The sequence below is a fragment of the Zootoca vivipara genome, chromosome 2 (assembly GCF_963506605.1).
Source record: "Zootoca vivipara chromosome 2, rZooViv1.1, whole genome shotgun sequence".
NCBI lineage: Eukaryota > Metazoa > Chordata > Lepidosauria > Squamata > Lacertidae > Zootoca > Zootoca vivipara.
In genome coordinates this window covers 81,800,816-81,819,712 of record NC_083277.1, presented here as the reverse complement: position 1 = coordinate 81,819,712, position 18,897 = coordinate 81,800,816, and the positions used below count along the sequence as shown (strand labels likewise).

The following is an 18,897-nucleotide window of genomic DNA, read 5'->3' as shown; positions in this document are numbered from 1 at the left end:
GCTGGAGGTGACTCGGTGTCAAGAAGAGCTCAGCGAAACAGCACAGATAATACTTGCCCTTCTATAATATTTGACTCATGGACTCTTTGGCCTCTGTCCCACCATGCATTACTGCATAAAGTCTGAGTGATTGGGAATTTGGTGTGAATCTCTGCTGAACCCTCAAGGATAATTTCCTCCACATTCGCCTCCCCAGTCAGATGCAGTAATGCTTCTAATCTAAATACCAGTTACTGGGAAGTGCTCAGGGTCTGCTTGCAAGCTTCCCATGGACATCCCAAGGCTGGCCATTGAGGGAACAGGATGCTGAACTCAAAGGGACACTGGCTTGATATAGCAGAGCGCTCTTAAGTTCTTATTTATTTCCTGCATTTATATCCCACCTTTTCCCACAAGGAGCTCAAGGTGGCGTAACTGTTCCCCCCCCCATGCTCAAAATTAATCCCTGCAACAACCCCATGAGAGAGGTTGGGATTAGGGGCAGTGGCTGGCCCAGGGTCACTCAGTGAGGTTTCATAGCTGAGTGGGGATTTGACCCCTGGTCTCTCAGGTCCCAGTCTGACACTCTAACCATTATACAACACAGCTCATTTTGCTGTTCCATATACAGCTTCAGTATTCCTGGTCTCTGCGCACTTTAATGATTATTTGTAACACCCCCCCCCCATGCTGCTTTATGCCACCCTGATATTCTATGGTACGGTATAACACCAAATCTTTTATAAACAATAAACAAAACTATCAATCTGATTTCTAAGTGATGCTTCTGTTAATTGTTTCTTTATGTGGCTAAACCATAATCCTCACAGCCTGGCATCTCACAATTCCATTTAGCTTTAACTGGATAACTCTTGTTTGTCTGTCCTAACTTTGTATGCAACATTGTTTTCCTTAAACTCACTGGGAATACCACATCTCACCTACTCTTCATTTCACATCTCCTTTCTTGTTTGTTTTCTGATCTCTGCATTCTCAGATATAGTTTCTCCAGCAACTAACCAATTTGGTCTTCTTGCCAGACATGCACATATATTAGACATTTCTGATGTCCAAGGGCTACCCCTTTGGGACACTGCTTACAGCTTCTCTCCTTTTTAAGAGAGTTTTTCTGACAAGCAAAAATCTGTCTAATTTTTTTTATTTTAAAAAACTATTTTCTTTACCCTTGCTATCTACTGCTCTGTCCTCTTGTGGTTAGCACTGGGCTTCATTTCAAACAGGAATCTATGAAGTAGAATGTGAGCAAATATTATTGGAAGACTGCAGTTGTGAATGCAAAGCAAGAACACAAATATAAGAGCACCAAAGGCTGTGCCCACATGGGGGGGTTCCTCCTACCTAGATATGTTTTGTTTTTAATTTTGTAGGTGGGAGATTGGAACACTAACCTGTAGGAACCATACAATTTAATTTAATGGACATTAATTACTCAAGATATATGAAGAGTTGGAGCCATGCCAACCACATGCACTTTTGTAACATGACAGGCAACAAAACTGAGGAGCAAAAATGTTTGCACACACTATATATGCATTTTGGAAAGCTGTTTGCTATGCATTCAGATGCCTTTTAAAATACGGTACCAAAACCAAATTATTGTTTTTTTTGCACAGTAGTTCTTGAGATCAAGGAGCAGGGTTTCATCTGTGTTTGGATATAATTGGATGCCATTTTGAATCAAGACAGCAGACTATTTGAAGGGCTGTCCAGTCCAGTTCTAAGAGGGCAAATCAGTTGCCTTCAGAAGTGTTATCTAGTAAGCGTGATTGGGGGGGGGAACGGGACTTGCATGTGTGATGCTGTGTGTGATGTTAGGCTGCTGGTAGGAGCCAGGGTGGAGCCAAATGCAGCAGCAGCATAGCTTCAATGACTGGTGGTTGCTTGTCCTGCCACTGCCACTGGCAGGGGTCTGCTTTGACCCCCTCTGTGGCAGGAGGAGGAGGAGGAGGAGGAGGAGGAGGAGGAGGAGGAGGAGGAGCAGCTGGCCAATGAAGCCAAGCTATGCTCGGCTCCACACTCAGCCTCCTTTGCCCCCTGATTTTTTGGGACTTGGGGGGGGTCCCCTCTCAAAAAATATTGAGGCCCCCCAAAAGGGCTCAGCTCTCATGAGTTGGCACCCTGGTTGCCTTGAAGCTGTCTGTCAATAGCCTTCTCCACTATGGTGAGATCCCCCCCCATTTAAATTTAAATAGATGAAAACTACCACATATACATACTCCCTCTTTTCTCTTTTTTGTGTGTGATGCATGTAGCATTTTTAGCATTACAAGATTCAAGGGGTTTATAGGGGAAAGCAACTGCTCCCTGCCTGCCAAACCCAACAACTCCAGGTGCTTGAAATGAAATTCATTCCAGGCCCAACACATTTTTTGGGGGGAAAAATCATTTCTTGGGGGCACTATAAATACAGTATACGAAGGACACACATAAGAAATTGGATAGTGGATATAAAATGCAACACTTTCTCATGTCACATACTGATAAGCAGTACTGAAAGAATATGAAACAAACTTATCAAGTCGCTTTTTATTTAAAAATATGGCAACAAGTACTTAAAACATATATATGAAGGAAGAATATATCCAACAGTACCAAACTAAAAATGAAACACCTAAAAATGGGACAAAAAAGGTGGTTTTTATGCTCCAGGGAAGCTAACAATTTAATAAACTCTTCTGTCCTTTTGCTCTGGTAGGAGTTCAGTTCAATTGTGGGGCAGGGGGAAGCCTGTGCTTTCTCTGCTTCAAATGTACTGTAGCAGCAGCACATGACTCTGAACAGGCAAGTACTTCACATTGTAAATGTGACTCTTGCGTGTGAGCCTTTTTTGTGGCTGCTCCCATACTGAGGAATTCCCTCCCTCCTGAGAGAGGCTAGATGGGCTCTCTCCTTGTTCTCTTTCTGCTGGCAGGGCAATTGATAGTGCTCCAGACTTCTCCAATCTCCACAGGCGGTGCGAGATTCCAGGAGCTGCAGTCACACTTGCAATGGGCTGTGTTCCCTTTTGAGACAACGAGGCACAGTGGAGACTGCAGTGTCTTTATGATATATGGCTTTATTTAGACATAAATACAACCTGCACTTAGATGGCAGGATTGCATTCAGCTCCTGTGAGGGGCTGGCTTCTCCCTTAAGGGCAGCATTGGATTCAATGGACAGCAAAAAGCCATCCTCTGTGTCTCTTGGTTCCAGCCTATCCCCACTCACATGGAGTTCTGCCCTTCCTTCTCGTTCTCACTGCTTACCCACTCCAAGGACTTCCCACTAGCCTACGTCATTCAAAGTTGAAACTCTAAAGCTGGCTATTGCCTCTGGGGCCGCCACTCCCCCTTGCCTGGCAGTCTTACCTCTGATGGTTTCTTTGATGAGCCATCACCGGCCTTTGTCCTCTGCTGAGCTGGGTTGGCTCATTAGCATAGTTAAATCCAGGGGTTTCCATGTTTGGCAAAACGTAATTAAACCTTGGTTAAGACAAACTTTTACTAAATCCAGGAATTATGGAGAAGATCTGGCAGTCAGGTATTTAGGGGGATCTCACCCCCTGCAAACCCATAACAGTATTTGAATGCTGGTTCTAATATTCCCCCCCAAGACATTCTTATTTTTGAAGAAAAAGAAAAGAAACTGTTTTTTTTAAAGTTTCCTCTAGTATTTCAGGTTTAAGAGTAGGTTCTGCAGCTCCCTTTCAATCAACTTACCTGATTAGAATTATGGTTAGCAATGCATGGTAGATCTCATCTTGAGTGACAGAAGCATTAACAGACAAACCTACTACAGTTTGCCTGGTCTCAGCTGTCAACAGAAATAATCCCCATCAAGTCTAAAGCACTTTCCATGGAGGCTATTGATGGCTTCTAGCTACGATGGCTATGTTCCAGTTCTGCTGTCAAAGGCAATATTCCAGTTGCTTGGAATCATGTGGGGATTCCCAGCTTTTGTGCTCAGATTCTGCTTTTTGGCTCTAGTGAGAAGAGGATGTCCAAGAGGTAGATGTCCAACAGGTATATCACGATCTACTGTTAGATTGCAGGGTGTCTGTGGTAGATCGCGGGACCCTCCCCCAACCCCCTCCAAGAAAAGCTCAAGAACTTTCATTCCCCAAAAAAGGCTCAAAAACTTTGGTAGATCACTGCCCGTTTTTTAAATAGTGGGAGTAGATCTCAGTCTCTTGAAACTTGGACATGCCTGCTGTATTAGATGGGCCATTGGGCCTGATTCAGCAGGTTCTTATCTTATATTCTTATCAGTGATATATTAATAGTAGATAAGGATATACACAAATGCCAGAAGCTGCCAGGAAGCTGTAAAGACACAAACAGATTTTGCAATGCGTGGCAATGAAGATCTGTAGAACTGTGCCTAATGATTTATAGCTTTATATTATCCATAATAATATTATCCATATTTACTCAAGTGACTCCAGTGCACTCCATAAGCTTATTTCCATATAAGTGGGTACAGGATGTCAGCCTCATTTTGGCTATGCAGCCCAACCCTGCCACCACTAAAACCATGTTTAAATAGCTACAATGGGAAATAATGCAAACAACATGGTAGAATGGTAGTTTCACTACGTAAAACAATGCTATAATTAAGAAGTAGTTCAGCCAGCTGAGTATCCCATCTCACAAAATTAGAGTAACACTCATGCTGAGAAGCTGGTTAAAAACTTTCAAGAAGGGTAGAAAAAACAGTTTGCACACGAGCATAGATATTCTTGAAGGAAAGTGCCATGTTTTATTGAATTTTTTCACAATTCTCTGTTATGATATCAAGCTCCCTTGACAGTAGAGGACAAACTGTCTTTCACATGCTATAAAAGTAATATGCCAGCGGTTCAAGAAAGGAGCAAGATTAAACAAGACTGTCTGGTGGATTTATCTGTACCAAATATAAGTCCTCCAGAAATTTTCAAGTGACACACTGTTTAATAAAAACAGCACAGTTCTAACTTTGAAAGATTATACTATAGTGCAATGAATTTACCCCTGAGCCGAATGTAATAACATGAAAAAAACCCAAAGCATGCATCAGTTTCCAAATTCGAATTGACCTTTTCAACATGTCTATGCCTTTCCATTTCTTTCAGTTCCAGTTTTACATTTTAGGAGGGCAGGCAACAACACCTGGGTCACCACTGGATTCTCCCACCAATACAGGAAATATGCAGCTAGGAAGATATATTGTGCGATTCTCTCAACAGAGCATTATTGACAATGAGCCATTAGAGTGTTGGTATTTCAGCAAGGACAGACAAAGCCACAGTATGCAGGAAACTGTATTTTGTTCCCTGAGGAAAGGAATCACCAAGGAGTAGTTAAATGTCACTTATAAATACACGGAGAATGAATAAATATTCTCTTGCGCGTGCACTATACTAATAAAAACCTGATAACATTTTCAAGAATCCCATTATCCCCTTTCAAAACAGCCATATGCCATATACAAACACCCAATGATTTTTCTATATTATTTGACCAGCTTCACTAATAGAACTCATGACTTACAGCTGTTATGTTCTTTTTGACAAGATATGGACTTCTTTAATGCAGAAAAAGCAATATTTATGGTATCGAAGCAGCTACTGGAATACCTAAAATAATCAACACTTTCTCAATCTTTTCTGAATATCTTTTGGGCTCCCTCAAAAATTTCCAGGGTAAACTTCCTGAAGTGGCCAGGTCATATTGATAAGAAGCAGCTCTGTTTGTCTGAGATGACCTTCAGGAGTGTCCCTGAAGCAAGGGTCCCTTGCCCCTCCACAGGCTGTTGAACTACAACTTCTATCAGCCCCAGCAAGTATGGCCCAATGGCCAGAGATGATGGGAACTGTTGTTCAGCAACATCTGGAGGGTCAAAGGTTTCCCAAGCCTTCTGTAAAAATTGGAATTAAATTGGCCTGTCAATCTTTCTGTCTTTCTCTCCCCCCCCCATATACATTCTTAAATTGAATGAGTTTGGAGGCATGCCACATGGCCTAGAGCAGGCACAGGCAAACTCGGCCCTCCAGATGTTTTGGGACTACAACTCCCATCATCCCTTGCTAACAGGACCGGTGGTCAGGGATGATGGGAGTTGTAGTCCCAAAACATCTGGAGGGCCGAGTTTGCCTATGCCTGGCCTAGAGGCCTGTACATTTGTTGTTCACTTCCAAGCATGGAGCAGAACCTCACTGCCCAACCTTCCTGTGCAGATTATTCTCATGAATCTTGGATTTAAAATGGCTTGCACTACTCTTCAAAATAATCCAAAATGCGGGACTATGCCCCATGAAGTCTGCCTCTAGCCTGCTCTGCTCTTGTGGATTGTCTAAGGTGGTCTTTGTTTTGATCCCCTTGCCTTCTTGTGACTTTAAGAAGCACTGGCAGTAAGTTAGAAGAGGTTAGCAGTTGTGCAAAAGAAAAGAAAAAAAAATACAACTTCCTAAATATTGTTTCCCTGGCATGTACCAATTGCCAGTCTATTTAGGCCAAGCTATTGCTTCTTAATTCAGTGACAGCTGGCATAAGCACAGCCTAGAAGCTAACTAAGACAAATCCTCGACAAAGGAAGCACTATGTTAGCAGGCTATTTATTGCCAGCTATGGGCAAGTGTTGACAGATGCTAAGGACGAGAGAGAGTGATTTAATGCAAGTTCCGTTCCCCTTGCCCTCCCCATCTCCACCCTCAAGGTAGCCAAGAAACATGGTGTGTTCATAGGACTTGGCAAGAGACAGATTTCCCTGTGCTACACTGACGGATTCAAAACCGCAGATGACAGGAGCCGTTATAACAAATGCATGATCAAAAGAATGACTATGAAACAAAAAGTCATCTGCTGGACAGCAACCCCCCCCCCCAAGACTAGTCCGACACACCCTTTTGAATTGACACGCTGGCAATTTTGCTTTCGGGATTCCTTCTTGAGATTAATTTGGCTATGAGGTTGGGTTTGGTGCCTGGGTTTAGGATGTTGCTGTGCTTGGTCCAAACAATATGCTTCCCTTGTTCCCGTTGAAGGACTCCTAGGGCAGTCAGTTGCAGATGTCTCTGTCCCTGCCACTCCTTAAAGTACAATTGCCTTAATTTAAACTGGCAGAACTTTCTTCTTTTGCCTAGTGGCTGTGAGAGTGAGGTACCATTTTTAAAAATATTGTTGTCACACAGCAAGATGCATTCAAACTCACTTTAAACAGACTTAAAAAAACAACAACCCCAGTTTAAAACACAGTCTCCCCTGATCTCTTTTCAATCTGGCCAGAATGGATTGAGAATGAAATGGCAAATTCTTATGCAAATCTCATCAGACTAACAACAGTGTGGATCCTTTGATGGAGGAAGTTACACTGGATCCAACCCAAGCTGAGTTCAATTTACGGCTGCCTACACAATATACCTTTAAAGCACATTCAAAGCACAATCCTTCCCTCAAAGAATCCTGGGCCATTCTTCACTTGTTGCTACATTTGGAGGCGAGTACTTTAGAAATTGCACATGTGCTGTGAAAACTATGGTGTAGATCTAAATGTGAAGGGAAGTAAACAAAACTGAGGGTCATTTTATGAGAATATGCCTTTTAAGAGGCATATAGACAGTTGGTATTTAATTAAAAAAGGAGAAAGGGGCATTTGATATGCATAACAGCCAGTGGCTCTATATGAACACCCTCATTTGTATCAAAATATTCAATCCAAGCAGATCAACGGGATTCAGCACAGCTGAGCAGCTGGTCCATAAGAATCTGAGGGGAACTTCTCCTTGTTTCCAACCACTGATATGACTGTTTAGGCTGTACGTAATCCTAAATAAGTTTTGTAGGGTATAAACTCCACTTCTGAGTAAAGATAAACAGCATTGCTGTCAGTGGAACATAAACAACAGCACAACAGCACTGACATCTATAAAATGGTTGATCAGAGAATGTGAAAGAAAGAAAGAAAGAAAGAAAGAAAGAAAGAAAGAAAGAAAGAAAGAAAGAAAGAAAGACAGGACAGACAGAAAGGAAGGAAGGAAGGAAGGAAGGAAGGGAAGGAAAGAAAGAACGTTGCACTTGCTGGGTCAGGGCAATTGTTAATTCTAATATGCACAAAATTTAGATAGAAACAGTTTACAACAGGGCAGAGAAAATGCAAATAAACTTCTGCATTTGTGGTGGAAAAGAAAAAGCCAATTCAAATTAATGAAAATTTAGTAGATGTCATTAAGGATGATTATACTAACATCTACAGAGAAAACAAAATCTCTGGCTTGCTTGATTAGAAACTTAATAGAACAGTTCATTTGTTAATGATCAGGGATCTTATAGCAAACCTGACTGCATTAATTCAATGTCTTAAGGTTAATATCCCATCTATTCATGAAGCCTTCCATCTGTGGACATTTTTAATTACCGGTACTTACATCAAAAATTCCAGACCTCCCCCCCACCCCCCATCACAAGGCCGAACACATAACTTTAAGAGCTAATATTTATGACTAGCAACGGCTAGTTTCAGTGGCAACAAGTAAACATTTCCAAGTAGAAGTAAAACATCCTTCAACAATGAAAATTTCAGCGTCATGCTTTATTTGCTACTTTGGAAGGCAGCTTGAGACAAACTAACTGTGCAATCCTATTCATGCCTCCTCAGTCAGAAGTAAGTCCCTCTGAATTCAAGGAGACTTGGAAGTGGCCAGGCCCTGCGCCAGTGTTTAGCTAGTTCAGGCACTGGCAGAGGGTGATAATAATAATAATAATAATAATAATAATAATAATAATAATAATAATAATAATAATAATTTATTTATACCCTGCCCATCTGGTTGGGTTTCCCCAGCCACTCTGGGAGGCTCCCAACAGAATATTAAAAACACGATAAAACATCAAACATTAAAAACTTCCCTAAACAGGGCTGCCTTTAGATGTCTTCTGAAAGTCAGATAGTTGTTTATTTCCTTGATATCAGATGGGAGGGCATTCCACAGGGCAGGCGCCACTACCGAGAAGGCCCTCTGCCTGGTTCCCTGTAACCTCACTTCTCGCAATGAGGGAACCGCCAGAAGACCTTCGGCGCTGGACCTCAGTGTCTGGGCTGAACGATAGGGTGGAGATGCTCCTTCAGGTATACTGGGGTTCCCAGGGGTTCAGAACCATGAGTGCATTTCAGATGGTGTGGCCTAGGGAGAGGGGGTTGCTGCTGCTCCTGTGCATGGTAGCAGAGGGGAGCCCTGCCCTGGTTGGAGGGGACTACAGTGGCACTATGCCCAGAGCCCATGAAGTGTGAAGCTGGCCCTGTAAGTGAAAGTAGGACTGTAGCTTGAGCTAGGAATATGGAAGACCGTGGTTCAGATTTTGCTTCTGCTATGAATCCACCAAGTGGCTGAAATTTCGCAGCCTCAACTCTCTCCTCTGCAATACGGGGGATAAAAATACTCATTTACTTTGCAAGCTTGTGAAAATTACAACTAAATAATGAATGCGATGTAATTTAAACACTTGAAAGCACCATAAAAAGGCTAAGTGTTGTTGTTGTTGTTGTTGTTGTTGTTGTTGTTGTTGTTGTTATAATATACTTTGAGCATTATCTTTGTCTGCTCACTGTTCTCTGCCATGTAGACAAATGCAGGTTGCAAAGGGACTTAGACACATTTACCTATCTCCCATAAAATCTCTCTGGTTACTATGCCAGCAGCAAGCATTCTGTGGAACTGAGCAGGGTGAAGGTTTTGTGGAATAGTGAGTATCACGACAGGCATTCAAAATGCACTTGGAGAACAAAGGAGCAACTCAGTGTTTCATTGCATCTGGAATCCCTTTAATTAAATATCTTTGTCTGCTGTTTGTTGTGCTTGTCAGCCTACAGCACTGGCTGTTGTTTGGCTCATATTAGCAAATGAAACCAAATGTTGGAGAGGGGGGGAAAGAGGAGGAGTTCTGGTTCTTAATGCTTTTCTGTTTTTACTCAGGGGGCACCTAAGATGAGTCCTGCTGGATCAGGCCAGGGACTCAGCTAGTCCAGAACCCTTTTCTCACAGTGGTCAACCAGACACCTAAAGGGAAGTCTAGAAGTCTAGAAGCAGGATCTGAAGGCAACAGCACTTCCCACTTCTGTGGTTTCCAGCAATGTATTGTTATGAGTTTGTGGCAGCTGGACCTGATTGCATATTACATTGTGTACTGGACACTTTTAATCCCCTGGAATTAGCAAGTGTCTACAGCTAATTAACTGGGGACGCGGGTGGCGCTGTGGGTTAAACCACTGAGCCTAGGACTTGCTGATCAGAAGGTTGGCGGTTCGAATCCCCGCAACAGGGTGAGCTCCCGTTGCTCGGTCCCTGCTCCTGCCAACCTAGCAGTTCGAAAGCACGTCAAAGTGCAAGTAGATAAATAGGTACCGCTACAGCGGGAAGGTTAACGGCGTTTCCGTGTGCTGCTCTGGTTTGCCAGAAGCGGCTTAGTCATTGGCCACATGACCCGGAAGCTGTATGCCGGCTCCCTCGGCCAATAAAGCGAGATGAGCGCGCAACCCCAGAGTCGGTCACGACTGGACCTAATGGTCAGGGGTCCCTTTACCTTTTTTACAGCTAATTAAGCTAGCCTAGTCTCCTACATTGAGATGACAGCTTGGTTGATGGGCCATTAGGACAACAAAGGATCAAAAGGAACTCAGTGTGAGACAACAAATGAGTAGCGCCTGTCCCTCAACAGATAAAGCAAAAGCTTGGAGTAGCAGGGTTAGGAGTTATGTGACCGAGATGCAAAACAGCAGGCAGAGCACATGACTGATTTCTGTTTGAATCCAAGGCTGCAACAAAACCCTCTTGGGCTGCTGATGCTGTGAACCCCTCCGTTGTAGGTTCAGGTTGTATATATGTGTCAATAAACCCTATATCAAAAGGGCATCACAGTCTCTGCTGTGCCCCATTTCCAAAAGGAAACATGAACCCTGATTTGCATTTAATCCACTAGAATCGTAAATCAAAGTTGTTGTTGTTGTTATTATTATTATTATTATTATTATTATTATTATTATTATTATTATTAATGGGAGCAACAAAAACAGCAACCACGAAGGAACAATCCATGTGATGAATAATGGCTGTGGAGTGTCAGTTCTTTAGCTAAACTAAATGGTGGGAGATGTAAGCAGCGTAGCTGTATTAAATCACAGTACTTTCCAGGTATAAGTATACAGTCAATATCTGCTTACTACAATGGACTAAATCCAAAACCATTTTCCTTCCTCACTAGCTGTAGCAGAAAGGGAAGCAGGTTCACTGGGCAATAATACGCTTTGTTTGGGTGATCCTCAGACATCCAAATTAGACCATTGCCGGTCTGTACTCCTAAAAAGTGTGTTTTCTCATTTTCCACCTCAGACCCATAATCCGGGCACAATAATCTTACAATGTTATGCATAGGAATTATACTATAAAATAACAAGTAATATTACAAGTGAGTTAACACTGAAATTTGCAAAATGCTTTGAAAACAATTAACACCTACTGAAAAGACTTTTAAAACTAAGGAAATCCATTTTCAACCCCCCAAGTGCTTAAACAGGAGCAGTGCCCTTTGCAATCAGGATATACTTCCCTACATGTTTCTCATCAGCACTAAATTAATTCTAATACATTTCCCAACCCTGGAGGACCCAAAAGATGGCCTCTCTCTTGTTGCTATCTATTTAAGCCACATAAAGTTATAATAGCAGAGAGTATGTTCCTTTCAGCAGTTACCCTTTACATTGGCCTCATTGCTGAAGTTTTATTCTTCTTATTTTTTTGGCATGCTGCCAAATAGCATTGTCATTATTCAGCTAATATTCTAGAATAAAGCATTCAAAGAACAACTTATCCCTTCACTGTATAAAATCTGACTTTTGTGAAGGATCCAGAATGGTGCCTCAATATTTCAGTAGTGTGCCACATATGTACAAGGACCGTTCCAGTTTATGTGTAGAAGGGGTTGGGGTGGGCGGGCATGATTTTGGAGGCATCTGTTTAGCGCCACTCCCCCCCCCCGCAACTGATGGGATCTGTCAGTCTGGGCTGAGCACTGTTCACGACAGCAGTCATTAGCTGCAGATAAAATGTCACTACACGAACTAGGTTCACCATAGCTTAGATAGACACCGAGGACTCGGCTAGACTGTAAAAGAAAAAAAAAGGATTTATATGCATTGTATGTGAGATACAACGTTGTGCCACCAGATGGTGACATGGAGTTCCGTTTTTCTCTACCTGTTTTCCCTGTTTAAATTTACAACACTTTGAACTGAAACACTTCTTTGATGTGTCTAGATCCAGCCATAGTTCCTATACAGTCATACCTCAGTTTAAGTACGCTTCGGTTTGAGTACTTTCAATTTAAGTACTCCGCGGACCCATCTGGAACAGATTAATCCACTTTCCATTACTTTAAATGGGAAAGTTCGCTTCAGGTTAAGTACGCTTCAGATTAAGTACAGTATGAATTTCCAGAACCAATTACACTCATACTTTGGGTTAAGTACGCTTCAGGTTGAGTACTCCGCAGACCCGTCTGGAATGGATTAATCCACTTTCCATTACTTTCAATGGGAAAGTTCGCTTCAGGTTAAGTACGCTTCAGGTTAAGTACAGACTTCCAGAACCAATTGTGTACTTAAACCGAGGTACCACTGTATTCCCACAAAATTAGAATTCCAGACTACTGGGCATTAAACAAATAATAACAGAAGCTGCAAAAGTCCTATCCCTGTGTGCAAGCTCATAATGTCAACATTTACTGGCTGACCTAACACGAGGGTATGTTAGAGGTGTGGCTACAGCCGTGGAGCTTTTCTTATTAAGGCACAACCTGCCATTTGTGTGGAAAGGAAAACCCTGCACTCAAGTTTTTAATAATAATGATGGGTGGCCAAAGACAATTAGCTACAATTAGCTAAAAATGCATTCTTCAAAAAGCTAGATGTAACCGCAACTACATCACTATAAATGGTAAGTACAGAAAGGCTTTACAATAGTATATAGGCTGAAGAATTGGCTTCAGTGTTTAAAGGGGGACAGGGCAGGGGAGAGCAATGGGAATTTCCTGATGGGCCTCTCCTTCCATTTCTCATGCATCTGGCTTAGCAATATATTGCTTAATGCATAGCGTGTGAAGCTGCCCTGTGCCCTTAGGTATCACAGCTGCTTGTTTCCTTACACACAAAATTAGCTATGAAAAGCACGCTAAGGAAATATGAGAGATGGGTTTTCTTGTTTTCCAGCTAACTAGAGCACAGGTTGATTTTGTTCTATTAATACCCAACAGGATTTAAGAATGAAAAAGAAGGAGGGAGGAACAAAACATTTGGGTAGAATGCTGATTTTCCTTCCTGGCTTTGGCTGTGTTTGCGGCTTGTGGCAGATGCAGGAGTTGAGCTGACATTCAAACTTCAGATGCACAAAACTTCACCCAGTTTCTGAATTTTCAATGATGTTGACATGCTACTAACAAGCAGAAAAAGAATGCCACATGGTCAAATTAAATCGAGACTCTCACTTCACTTGGCTAATGAACATTGCCAGAAGGAAGTCTTGCATGAATTGCACTCATTATCTTTTAGATATCTGTGTTATAAATTGAAATTCTTGAATTCTTGTTGATGCTTTTATCTTTTTTCTGATTTATTTCAAAGATTCAGTAGCTGGGCAGATGAGAATATGCACATACTTGCAAAATGTGGTTTTATTTCAACAAGATCTTAATATACCTGCTCACAGCAGAAAAGCTCACAAATCAACAACGCTGACAAAAAGGAGCTTCCATTCCAATGATATGGATGGGTAGAGAAATGAATGATGCATAAATATACATTTGCATTTACTGTTAAAGCAGATGAGTAGAAAAAAGCCAGGTGTGATTTGTTCTGCTGCTCTGCTTAAATAGTTATCATCTCACCAGCTAATTTCCTATAACTCATGAAAATGGATGCATCCCAGAAAGGAAGGCTAGAAAGTAAACAGACATCCCTCAATGAACATTAAAAGTCAAATTGAGTAAGAAACGTGTCGCAGCAAAGTCTCATAAGGTGAAATCCAACGTTGATTCAGCAGAGGCATGTGCTAAGAAAACAGTTGTCTCGACCTAGACCTACACTATTGCCTGAAGGCAAAAGAGGCTACCACTTTGGTGAAAGCAAGGAGGTCTGAGTCTGGTAAGCTCCCGAACTGGAGACTCCCTGGGAATCTCATGTATGCCACCTTGGTTGCATAACAGAAGAAAGAAAATACATAAAAGGAAGGCCTTTTTTGTAGATTTTGTCTTTCTCCTCTACTACCTTCCACATTAGGGGGACCCAGGTGGCACTGTGGGTTAAACCACTGAGCCTAGGGCTTGCTGATCAGAAGGTCGGCGGTTCGAATCCCTGTGACGGGGTGAGCTCCCGTTGCTTGGTCCCAGCTCCTGCCAACCTAGCAGTTCGAAAGCATGTCAAAATGCAAGTAGATGAATAGGAACTGCTACAGTGAGAAGGTAAATGGCGTTTCCATGTGCTGCTCTGGTTTGCCAGAAGCGGCTTTGTCATGCTGGCCACATGACCTGGAAGCTATACGCCAGCTCCCTCGGCCAATAATGCGAGATGAGCGCGCAACCCCAGAGTCGGTCACGACTGGACCTAATGGTCAGGAGTCCCTTTATCTTTACCTTTTTACCTTCCACATTATTTTGAAGCATTACTTCAACCTGCAGAAACGGATTTTGGTGAGGAAGGTGCAGGAGGCTGCCAGGGGTAAGGGGATACAGTGGTACCTCTACTTACGAATTTAATGCGTTCCAAACACACATTTGTAAGTCGAAAAAAATTGTAAGTCGAATCCTATAGGAATGCATTGGGAGAAAAAAATCGTAAGTAGAAGCAACCCTATCTAAAAATTCGTAAGTAGAAAAAATCCTATCTAAACCGCATCCAAGATGGCAGACGGAGCTCCATTCGTAAGTAGAAACATTCGTAAGTAGAGTTATTCGTAAGTAGAGGTACCACTGTATAATAAAAGTTTACCTCCCCTTCTCTGGTGGTAGCAGATGGCTTGTGGAATGGCAGCAATGGATTTTACCCATATGGATTCTGCTTGCTAAAAATACTTCAACTCAGCATAATGAAAGCAAACTGAGTGGTTTCAGGTTAGGTGGTTCCTCTACTCCCCTGTCTCTGTTCCTGAGGTTTTATTTTGGAGGAAGGGTGGTTCATGGTGACATGATAAAGACAGATGAAGTTACTAATGGTGTGGAGATAGCAGACAGAGCTTTCTCTCTTCTTTTGCTAGCCCCTGCTTGGTGAGGTATATATAAAAGAAAGATTTTGCACAATACATACTGGATATGGAATGCACTGATGAGAACGTAAGAACAGCCCATCTAGTCCAGCATCCTATTTTCACAGTGGTCAAGCCTGCAAGCAAGACATGTGCACAGCAACACTGGAGGTAAACTATAGCCATCAGGACTAATGGCCATTGATAGTCTTCTCCTCCATGAATTTGTCCAAGCCTCTTTTAAAATCATCGGAGGTGGTAGTTAACTTAGATGCAATATATGTTGAGGGCCTCTCGTTGAAATGGCTTTAAAAAGGACTAGATGAATTCATTGAGGATGAGGCTGCCATGCTATACCCAGTGAACATGCACAGGAACCCAGATACCAAATCAGACCATTGGTCTTCCTGATTCAGTATCATCTACCCTGCCTGGCAGTGGCTCTCCAGGATTTCAGACAAGGGGCATTCCTAGCCCTACATGGAAATGCCATGGATTGAACCAGGGATCTTCTGCATGCAAGGCAGATAGTATAGGATTGTACTCTTGATGCTTCGGTGGCTACTAACCATGATAGCTACAGTAAGTGCAGACTATACACGAAAGTAAGACCCCCCCCCTCCCAAGGAACTATATCTCACACATCATAACCTGACATATCACAGAACAGGAAAAACCTAGCAAGCTTTGCCATTGATTGAAACATGAATACAAGCCATGCTATATTTTTGAGCCATGTAAAACGAAGCATTGAACTGCACCGCTTTTGATAATGGAAACTTCACTTCTAGGCTGCAAATTAAAGCTGAAAAGCAGCTCGCAGTTAAAATTCACATCAAGTAGTAGAGAGCATCATTAGAAGGTCATAGGCAAGAGCTTGTGACTCCATGAATAGCAATTAATTCCAATCAATATAGAAATTAGAGAGAAAGATTAGAAAGTGGTGAAATTTACACAGTGAGAGCTAATTTATATTTTTAACAAATTGTATCCTGCTGCACAATCAGTAAGGTCAGAATTAAGATTCAAGACCCAGTTCCTCATTGTCTTTTCTTGTTAAGTGTCAGTGCATGGGCAACCTTGGACAAGGAACGCAAGCGCAAGTGAAAATATAAATAAAAACAAAAGGCTCCCATTAGCAGAGGCTCCCGTTAGTCCCTCTGTAGTTAAATGTGAGCAATTTAGTAATCAGCCAGATGCATCCAGGAAACCCACAAGCCGGGCATGAAGGCAATAGCTGTCTCCTGCTATTGCTCCCCAGGAGCTAGGATTCTGTTGCGGAATTTTTCTGCATAGTTAATTTATTCAAGTCACTGCCAAAGGATGTTTAGCTGGCTTTAAAGGGGGAGAGACAAATTCATGGAGGACAAGGAAGGATATAAGGATATCTTAACCCTGATGGCTAAGTTGTACCCTCCACTGTCAGAGGCAGTGACTGTGAATTTGCTAAAGCTCCCTTTTAATACATTCAGGAATCTCAAATAAAGAGCAAGTCCAAAAGGTCAAAAGATGGAAAACTTGATTGAGACCATTGGGAGAAGGCAGGGAAAGTGGGGGTTTCTATTCACCCCCACCCCAATTAATGGCTTCATAGTCTCTCAAATTAGTCTCTCGCTTTTGTCAAGGATGCCCATGGGGATAGAGAGTTTAAGGTCAATTGTGTGAAAGGGTATAAGAAAGCTATGGGAAGGGGGGGGAGGGGAAAGGCTCCAAGAGCATTGTCTCCCCAAACTTCATAAAAGGAAAGCAGCAATGTGGCCTCTCTGAACTTTCTGGAGTGCATGCTCAGAATAAGAAGCTGAAGGGGCTGTTTCTTTCCATCTCCTGTGCCTTCCTTTCTAAGAATGATGAAAACTTAAATTTGCAGAAATGCTCGTTGGTGGCCTTTGTCTGTGAAAATGTCAGGGGCCTAGAGACATAAGGCTTTGCACTTCACGCCATCCAGATTTACTGAAAAGAAACCAGGAATATAATTTGATCAGAGACCAAAGCATAGAGGGACTAATTGGGGAAGGGAAATTGAATGCACATCGCTTCCTGTGTATGTATTAAGGGGCAGTGTGCTCTCTGTATTAGACCACAACACAAGCAGATGCTCCGCATTGCAGTCTGTCTCCTTTACTTTTGCTGGCTGGCAAGGGTGCCACCAGCAGATCTAGTTTGCCAGTAAGTGGAGGAAAAGCCACAAGAAAAACAAACATCACAGAGTAACTGCATGAGTCACGATTGCTATTGCTTTCTCTTCGATCACACCAAAACAATTCAGAGAATGACTACAAGGCAATCCCACTTTTATAATCTGGCAGGTACTTTTTCAAATTCTAGTGTTCATAAATACCTTACTCCTTTTGGTAAAAAGAAGGAGACTACTGGTGAGATAAGAGTACCACCTAAGGAAGAACTTCTGCCCAAAACTATCCTCGTTAAGATTGCCAATGCTAAATAAGATTGCCAATGCTAAATAGAGAATCTGAGCACTCCTTTAATCTTCTCACAGCCTTAGCACGGGTCACAGAACTGATATGTTCTAGGAGCAATTAATCAATGATTTTGGATCCAAGATGGTCTTCTGAATCTATTTTTTAAACAATCCCACAAACTATCAAGTTCTTCAGCTCCGCAATGGAAGTCAACATGTGGAAAAATACTAATTGTTACATGCTCTGCACTCCCCCAAGTGGAGAGAAGTTTCAGGTCACCACTACTTAGGGGTCTAACTTCCTGTGACAAGTTTCTGTAGTTCATTCACAAACATACATCTTATTTTTTTACTTATTCCTTCTCTATTTTGTTTCTCTTTGTCTCTCTGTTTCAAAACTGCCATTTCTACTCACACAGAGTTTACATCAGCCCTTACCCTCAGTTGTAAAAGGAGGGAAGACCACCTTCTCAAAGCTCTAATGGCTAGCATTTACAAAATTTCCAAATATCTCCTAATTGTTAGCTTCCATTGAGAAAACATTAATCAATCATTCTGGGCTATTAGCAACCCCAGCCCACCCCAGGCTATTAATAATCAGCCATGACTCAATAGCCCACAGCTATGTAAGACAATCTACTGAACTTTACATGCAAATACAAGAGTTTAACTCAAACCTAAGTATTGGAGAGTTCAGAATCCAAACAGAAAAGAACAAAAAATATGTTTATCATAATTGTGGGGCTAGGGCTGGAAAAGAATTACTTACCCAATTGACCAATCTCGTCTCTGGCAATCTCATATACCGGATGTTTCCCTGGGTCATATCTCTGTGTCGATCACAACATAGATTTTCCAAAAGGCTGAATATGAACCAGGCAGCACGGCTTCCAGCACCAAACCACCAGCTTACTGATTTACAAAGGGGAAAAAAACCAACAGTGTAATATTGGCAAAGTAAGAAGATACGTAATGGAGTTTATTCCCCTAGTAGCTGGACAAACTGGAATTGCCAGAGAGATAAAGTGACAATGTGCCCCACCCTGTCCTTTGGCACATTTCCTGAGAGTGGAGGGAACTTGACGCTAAAAAGAACGTTAGGAGATAAAGACTTGCTTTACATATTGGAATGCAACATCACGTTTTTGTGGTACAGATAAAGAATGTTTGCCTTTGTGAAAGCTTGAATATGTTAAAGGAATATCTAAATGGAACATTTCCAGATCCACCAACTGACTTC

General features: G+C 42.1%; 1 protein-coding gene across 2 annotated transcripts in view; it reads right to left on the bottom strand.

Moving 5' to 3' along the window:
• The window catches only part of ATP10B (ATPase phospholipid transporting 10B (putative)), a 120,808-nt gene extending 102,254 nt beyond the window's left edge, over positions 1-18,554 (bottom strand). Inside the window, exon 1 of one of the 2 annotated variants that reach the window (XM_035104946.2) lies at positions 18,427-18,554. The gene's annotated coding sequence lies outside the window, so the exon portion shown is untranslated. The remainder of the gene's footprint in view (positions 1-18,426) is intronic. The other variant, XM_060271741.1, reaches the window with a different exon arrangement.
• Positions 18,555-18,897: the final 343 nt, after the last annotated feature.